Source organism: Mustela lutreola, chromosome 8 (assembly GCF_030435805.1).
Source record: "Mustela lutreola isolate mMusLut2 chromosome 8, mMusLut2.pri, whole genome shotgun sequence".
In the NCBI taxonomy this organism is placed as follows: Eukaryota; Metazoa; Chordata; class Mammalia; order Carnivora; family Mustelidae; genus Mustela; species Mustela lutreola.
The window spans coordinates 8,955,712-8,964,645 of record NC_081297.1 but is presented as its reverse complement, the minus strand read 5'-3'; the positions used below and the strand labels follow the sequence as shown (position 1 = coordinate 8,964,645).

General features: G+C 34.4%; 1 non-coding gene across 1 annotated transcript; it reads left to right on the top strand.

The window, feature by feature from the left end:
- Positions 1-1,951: 1,951 nt before the first annotated feature.
- On the top strand, positions 1,952-2,057 carry LOC131840046 (U6 spliceosomal RNA). The gene has a single exon (XR_009357161.1). It is a non-coding gene; the product is annotated as a U6 spliceosomal RNA (small nuclear RNA).
- Positions 2,058-8,934: the final 6,877 nt, after the last annotated feature.

The following is an 8,934-nucleotide window of genomic DNA, read 5'->3' as shown; positions in this document are numbered from 1 at the left end:
TGTACAAATTAGCATCTATGGGAGGTAACAATTTTTATTAAAGAAATTTAATATGTGTTTTTATTTGGTTTTAAAACTACTTTTATACCTCTTTGATGAAAGCTGAAATGGTTGAAAATATTACAGAAAAGCAACAGCAGCAACAGAAAACAGCAGAATGGGAATTCTGGAGCATTTTGTAATATGGTTTGAATTTTGCAAGCACCAGAAAAATAAGAAATTAAAAATTTCTTTTTTTTTAATTTTTATTTTATTTTTTTATTTTTTTATTTTCTTATTTTTATTTCTCTGAACACAGAAACAGTAGCTGAGTAAGCAAATATTATTCAATGGTAGAAGTTAGGATATAAAAGGAACTTTTGGAATTACGATTTTAAAAAGTAGTTTTCATGTTGTGTGAATAAATTTTGTCACTAAATGGAGAGATATACTTTGTATAGGTAGTGTAATATATATTTGTGGATCTGCAAAAACCAAAACTAAAGATGGTTTCTTATATTTATATTTTGTTTGCTTCCCACAACGACTCCACATACATGGGCTAGACATCTGTATATACAGTCCATAGTTAGAAGGCAACTTCAAAAAAAAAAGAAGAAGAAGAAGCACATTTGAGGAAAGAAATATTTAAGAACCAGGGAAGGACAGTCTTCTATCTTTGTACAGATCTGTCATATTCTCACATAAAACTATGGCACAATTCACTAACATTTGGAGATAATCTAAGCAAATTGACCTAGTGCTCTCAGATAACCAGACTGTGAAGTAACTAGTTTCTAAAACTTGTTTCTGCTTCATGACACAGCCAGATCTAAGTGAATAGAGTCAAAGTACTTGAAATATCCTTTATCCTTCCATTTATTTTCTTTTATTTTGAAGTAATACATAGGTAGAATTTTATTACTGAATACGATACGAGTATACAAAATGCATAATTGAATAACAGCTAAAAAAAAATATTCCAAGAATGTGAAAAAAACATTTTTTGAAATTATAAAAATGTATCCATGAAAAAAATAAAATGTTGCATGCATATACAATATCTATTTGTGTGTGTGTGTGTGTGTGTGTGTATATATATATATATATATATATATATAACATAAATGAATATTATAAAGTTGAGGTTGCACTGACCAAACTTTGTATGAAGTAAGATACATTTGCAGCATTGTTCATGCATATACAGATGATTCAAGCCAACATAATTCCCCTGGGGACCAGCATCCTCTCTCTTGACTGTACATACGGACTTACAGATCAAAACACTTGAATAACACCCTGCTATTCCACTTTTTGTATTTTTTAATGTGGAGTCTCAAGTTTCAACTTCAGGTATTTCAGGGGAAGTTAATAAAAAGCTTTTATATAAATATCTTAAGGAATAAGAAATGGAAAGTGAAATCATGACAAATTATTTATTAGTATCTATTTACCTTACATCTGACACGTGACTTTAAAATTTCTGAGATAACTAGATCTCCTGATTCCAGGGGAAACAAATATCAGTGTTTCAGAAACATTAGAGGCAAGAATCTCTTCTTAATTTTTGATACGTGGTTAGTCTATAAAAGACAGAGGGAGTGAAGGGTAACTTGAATTGTATATACATACATTCACACACGCTAGATGGGCTCAGGACTGCTGGGACCATCTAATTCAGAGCATGGCTCTGTGGTTTTGTAGCTTGATATTGAAATTTGGGAGCTGTTACTATACAAACATACCTAAATTTTGCATGAGGTGGCATTTCCCCATATCTGTGTGTGCGTCAGTTAAAACACAATGCTGAACGTCAGTTGCATGTGATATAAGTCATTTTGGAGTAGAATATTAAAATTTATGCCTACATGGTGACTTTGTGGCTTGTCTACACACACCTCCAATTCCCTCCCAAAAGAAGATAATACAGAGAGAACTCTGATGTCCTAATATCTTAAAAATAAATGCAGTGCTCACTACAGCAGCGCAAATACTAAAATTAGAATGTTAAAAGAAGATTAGCAAGGTCCCTGAGCAAGGATGGCATGCACATTCATCAATTGTCTTGTATATTTAAATACGGTACAATTTTTAATAAAGATCTTTTAATCTGTCCCTAGCCTACAAAATTTTCAGGTAGAAAAAAAGACACTTCGCAAACTTGGTCATATCTGTGAGTAAATATTTTTTCACCAAGTCTGGACACTGTGAATATACGCATTTTACTGCAGAAATAGTCATGAGACCATTAACTTGAACTTACTATTCCCAGAAATCTATGATGATTAATAAGTAGGTGGATGACTGATAGATAATCTTAGGTGCGAAGGGGAGACACCTTTATTGAACGAAAGGTGAAACAAAAATTTTTATTGGGAAAAAAAGACAGATTTTAACTATATAATAAAATCCTTAAACTTCTAACTCTACAGTACACTTAAATTCAATATTTTTGTCATAAGGTCTTGATAAAGGTTTTGAAGTCATTGTTGGCTTAAACCTTTGTGATTCTTCAAAATAGTTCCAAACAACTAAACTTCAAATAACAAATATTTCACGTTTTCTGCTCTGTCCTGAGGAAGAGAAAGAGGGTTAACATTTACTGAGGGCTATCTTGTACCCGGGGTGAGGTACCGTGCATCTATTATTTATTTGGTTTTAGACAGGTTCCTAAGCTATTGAAATAAAAATGAGGATCATTTTGCAATATTTCCAAATGGCTGTTGAAATTATGGGAACTGTTCAAATTAAAAATCAATTTTAGGGACTGAATATGTTGGAAAACAAAAACCTATTTTGTTTACTGGAAAAAAAAGAAAAAAGAGACGCGTAGGGGTTACATTTCCTCAATCCTGTTATCCTGGGTTGGGTGCGGGTTACCGGGGCACGGGTCGCCAGCAAGGGAAGGGAATGGTGCCAGACAACGTTTTAGGGAAGTTCTTTAAGAACAGAGAAGAAAGTAGGAGGTTGGATTTTTAAAAATTGTACAGGGTATTTTATGTTTTTAAATATTAAATATTTCAGAGATTAAAGTCGGACTTTAAATTCTGATGGAAATAAATGATAAAAGTAGGGCACATTCTCACAGTATTTAACAAATAGGTATTCACGTCATGCGTTTATAGTGCCGAGCCAATTTTCTCCACCCACCCCCTTCATGGTCCCCTAGGCCTTGCCAAAGGGAAATTCTCAGTCCAATTAAATGTACAGGCACCATAATTTGCCTCTCTTTTTGCTTTGCCTTCTTAATACTTATTTCACTTGGTTAATATTTGTTCGCAGCACTTTTCTCATTCCCTGTGTTGAATCAAGTCTTCCCCAAAGTCCACTTTCTCTAGAGGTCTCCAAACTACATCAATAAAAATGTTTTTAATGAAGCTCATTAAAAAGTTCACAGAAATCCTTCCATGATTTTAAGAACAGTCAACAATTCAGACGTGAGCACCAGTGGAAAAGAGCTGCCAAGTGGAGATCCCGGGTTCTTGACTCTGTTTTCTTGTCTCACTTTTAAGTTAATACTCACTGATAAAATACTAAGATGCCAGGAAGCATATCAAGCATTTGAAGCAACGGAATGAACAACCAGAAGATTGGCAACAGAAGAATAGTCACAAATACAGGTGTTGTGTGACTGCAAGAAAATACCACAATGTATGCCTATTTTTTTCCCCCAATCTAGGTGTTTCTGCATTGATCAGTCGAATGATACGAAAATGCCAACAAAATACTAACAAAAATAAGAATTGCAGATACTTTCTACAACTCACAAGTGTCTGGACTCTTTCTACTAGAAATGACCCAATTTGATGACTTTTAAGGGACAATTTCAGGTTCTCTTTTTTAAACGCGCAAATGGATTTTTTCAATAAAATGAAGATCATAAGAGAAATAGGGTAGAAGAAACGAAGAAAAGTTTATAGAGTGAGAAGAAAAAATCAGGTTTAAGAAAAAATTTACTGTATTAAAAATTCCGAGAAGACTGAATCTGTTCTCTTTGGGTGGTATTTTCCTTCAATTATTTATTTTTACTTATTCTTTAGCTTAAGTCAGAATATTTAAGCCTCTTATATGGTCATATCCTAAATTTATATCTACAAGGTTTAAATACATCGCCATAGCTAAATACTATAGTATTGCTGTTAGCCTGCTATGCAGGAGGACAAGCTCAAGAGTGTATCAGTGTTTCCCTCGTATTGACATAGTTCAGGGCAGCCACCAGTTCTTTTGGATTACCTTGATTTTAAGTGAATATATCCCCATTTTTCTTACCAATAATCTTGTCTAACATACTAATTTTACCGGTAAAATAGATCACCCCAGTCTCATATTCTTCTTAGTTAAGCAGAAATTTTAATATTGTCATCATACCCTAGGTGACTGAGAGTACTTGATTTTAGCTACATGAGAATGGAAGAGTATCCAAAAAAACCATATTGGATACTTCAAGAACGAAATCGTGTTGAAAGCAGAGTTCGCAGGAGGGACCCACGCATCCAGCTGTGCTTGTGGTCTCTTTCCTGTTGAGACGGCACCATTTCAGTGGACCTAGTGATGCATGTTCACAAATCTGCCTCATATTACAGTTGTGTCTGTACTGTCCATATCCCACATTTCCATATCTTTTCACCGAACCCACCGAAAACCTTCTTGGGATAAAGTATCCATTTGGTTTTAGTATTATATTTCTCAGTTTCTCATACGGTTTTTCACGGATATACATTCCGCGCGCAACAATTATTCACCGAGTGCCTGCAAGAAGCCAGGCACTGTGCTTAGCTAAGGGGATACAGGAACGAACGACACGGGTAAAGCTTCTTCTTACACTGCGCGTAACACACCTAGAAAGCAGCATACACAGAAATAAGCACGCTGATTTTGTTCTTAGATCTGAGTTCAAATTCTGCTTAACTCCTGTGACTTACACTCTCATGGCATGGCATTATTTCTGTTTCTATTTATTCATTAGTGAAAAGAGGGATAGCACTTACCTAAGAGGCTTCCTGCAAATGCCAAATCAGATTACTACAGTAACTCTGAATGTGATGCTGGGAATATATAAACCCTATGGGACGCCTGGGTGGCTCAGTTGGTTGGGCAGCTGCCTTCGGCTCAGGTCATGATCCCAGCGTCCTGGGATCGAGTCCCGCATCGGGCTCCTTGCTCCGCAGGGAGCCTGCTTCTCCCTCTGACTCTGCCTGCCTCTCTGCCTGTGCTCGCTCTTGCGCTCTCTCTCTCTCTGACAAATAAATAAATAAATAAAAAATCTTAAACCCTATAATCAAAGGAATTTCTATATTATTTAATATTTGTTAAATTGTGTCATTTTTTTCAATAACACAATTGAAACACTGTCATGACAATGATTAGTCAGAGATGATACAGAGCCATTGGGTAAAATATTTACAGCATATCATTGTTTTATTAATGAAAACTATGCCACATATCTCCTTATTGATTTCGGTAAGAGAAACGTTTATGGGTTTTTTCTAAGAAACATTTCACTATTTCATTTCGCAATTTTGCACTTTGTGAATTTTACTGTTTTTGCCTAAATGCTCTGTGACTGCTCCAGAACCAGAAATACTGTGGTTTATATTTTCATCTTTTCTAAGATATATTTATTTTATAAATTTTGAGCTTTGTTTTACTTTAATTCATATTAAAGTATAAGATAAGAATCAGACTTCTGAACTGTTTTCCAAGAAACCAACTATTGCAAAGTTATTTGATGACTGTGACATTTGTTCATATAAAGTTTACAATACATTCATTAAAAAAAGGGGAAGACTAAAATTTATGTCTACTAGGAATAAGAATTATATTGTTACTTATATTATTCATGGTATTATGTTACTACTTCTGTTAGTAGTATATATACAGCCTTATTCCAATGTGAGCCTCTGTGGGGTTTTTTTTTGCTAACCTTAAACAAGTACACTTTAAACTAATAACTATCATTATACAACACAGTAATTTCTGATTCAAATATCTCATTCTTTAACTTTTCATATTATTCATCTTCACACTGCTGACGTTTATTTTTAAGTAAAAATTTCAAGGAATGTATCCATGGACGGTTTATGTTTTGAATTCTGCAGATCTAAGCAGGGAAGTCATTCTGTTATTTCAGCACATTAACTACTTTGTGTGTGGTCAAAATATATTTGGACCACAGTATCCTTCTCTCAAAACTCTGTTCTCATTGTTACATTATATCCTGGCACTCTGAGTTAAATAGAATCTGAAACCGGTGTAACTTCTTTTACTTTTTGCCCAAGTAGCTGTGGAATTTTTCATTTAATCTTGAAATTCAGAAACTTTGCCAAGTTTATTCTAAGTCCCTTCATTCACGAGTGTTGTGGGGACAGGTTTTTAGAGAACTTTTTGTCTCGTGTACATAGGTAATGTCTCTTGGTGTCGCGTTTTCACTAACTCCTGCAAAGTGTTCCCTTAATGAATGACTGTTTAGCTTCATTTGCTTTAGTTCTTTCCCAGTGGATGAATTATTCACATATTTTATTTTTGTTTTCTTTCCTCTCTAGGACCAGTTAGTATTACTTTTCTGTATTTTTAGAAAGCTGTCATCTTTATGCGTGATTTCTTTTTCTATAGTGTCAATTATGCTCTCTACTATAGCTGAAGCCAACTTTAATTTTTCCATCATTATAGCTTCTCTCTCATATTCTTTTTATATCTTTGCCAGCAACATTTACATTTCAACATTTGCCCTGTTCTCTTATTTTTTTCCATTTTATGTTTATTTGACGTATTTACAACAAAGATTCTTTCTTCAGTAAAAACTGCTTTCAATGGCTCAAAGTCCATTTTTTTTTTTTTGCTTTTATTTTGGAGGTTTTATTTAACCTTGAATGAGGTAAAATCTACCACTGTTGTTATGTACAAAGGGCTTTACTCCCTTCAATGGCTATCGCTTTCTGTCTTAGTGTTTTCAGAATCTCATAATTATTGTTTCTGCTCTCTCTGGAGATACATATCTGCCCCAGTCAAATTCCAGGATCAGGCAAACATTTAAATAGCTTGGTTCCATAAAAGTTATGGCAGAAAACTATTCTGTGTCTCTTATCCTTCTTAGCAGATAAGTTAGTTCCTGGGGAATTTAAAGTATTCTGTAAATTCTCAGAATAGATTATTTTCAAGATTTTGCAGAAGTTTTCTAATTCTTGTTGCCTCCTTTCTAGCTGAGGGCACAGTATTCCTTGAGCCCGTCCATTTTCAGTCCTGGACAAGAGAAAGTCGTAGACTTTCACACAGTGGAGACAGATAATGGCAAGTTCAGGAGAGGGTGGTCCTAACAACCTTGAAATGACAACTAAGAATTAAGAGAAGCCTCAGACTTTCTCATTGGCACGCTGGTTTACAGTCTTTGTTGGATGTGATTTTTCTGGATGAACTCGCCCTCTCTGTAGTATAGCTTTCCTACTTCAGATATTAAGACATAGATTGGCTAATCATTTATTAACCAGCCTATATAATCTTTCAGTCCTTAGATTTAAAAATATCCTATCAGCTTGGTTTCCTTTGCTGGAGTAGCTTATTTTTCTGTATTTCCATGAGCATACCAGACACATCTGGCACATGGAGGTAGCTATGATGGGAAGGTTACCCCATGACTTTCTAACACAACTTTCCAAGTCTTTCATAATAATGGGTAACGCTCTTTACTGTGTCTGTTGATATATTTGCTTCAATGATTAAGATTTACCATGATAGTAAAATCTCAAATAATGTAAAATTTCATGCCATTCCCTTCTAGAAAATTCCACGTGAATAGCTGATGACATATGCCTTTGAAAAAAACAAAACAAAACTGTGAAAATAATTTTTCTTGAACTTTGGAGAAGTATAACTCGAAAGAAAAGTCGACTTTTGTTTTAAAATTCATATTTTTGCGATTATGGAACAAATTTTGTGCAACTATATAGAAAAATATGAAATTCCAATTTAGAATTCCATCATGAAACTACACCATTCTAATTTCTCCATGCCACGGTTTGTTAATATTCCACAAAGTCCCAGGATGCAACTATAAGACTGCATTCAAATCTATGAACATGAGGCAGTCATGCTCAGCAGAGTATAACAATAATTATAATAGAGATTAAATAAAAATAATTAGAAAAAGTTCATCTAGTTTTGATGTATTAATTATTCTGACCCTGTTCTATTCAGAGTCTAATTATCTGGTTCAGTGAAAATGCCAAGATTTCTACGACTCATAAAAATTACATTCAAGTAATTATGTCAGCAAACTAAACAGTATTCATTTACCATGCCTTTTTATGCACACATTTGAATATGCTTTTTTAACTGTTTTTGCTCTTTGTTCCTATTCATGGGAAATAATACCTGTAGAGAAATTTGAAAGTCAGTTGCACTCCGAGCGTAATGTGCAATTCTCGCTGATACTCTTCTTTTGTAAGACTGCTGTAAGTCTCATATAACCTTTGTTTAAAAAACATGAATTAAAGTTCACTCTTCAGTTGTTTCAAAGAAATCTTTAAAACCTGTAGCTGTAGTTAAAAAAAAAAAAAAAAGTTTAAAGCGGTAATACAAAGCATCTCTTAGAAAGTTTGTTACCTTGGGTAGCTCAGAAGCTGGCTAAAATAGGTCTCTACAGTTATTTCTAGTAACCATTTTTCCTTCAGAGACTTATTATGGCATCCTATAAAAAAGTCTAGATTTAGTGGGGTGCCTGGGTGGCTCAGTGGGTTGAGCATCTGCCTTCAGCTCCGGTCGTGATCTCAGGGTCCTGGGATCAAGTCCCCTGTCGGGCTCTCTGCTTGGCGGGGAGCCTGCTTCTTCATCTCTCTCCGCCTTCCTCTCTGCCTACTTGTGATCTCTCTCTGCCAAATAAATAAATAAAATCTTTTTCTAAAAAGTCTAGATTTTAAAAAAATTACTTATGTGTATATCAGTAAAGTGATAATGTAA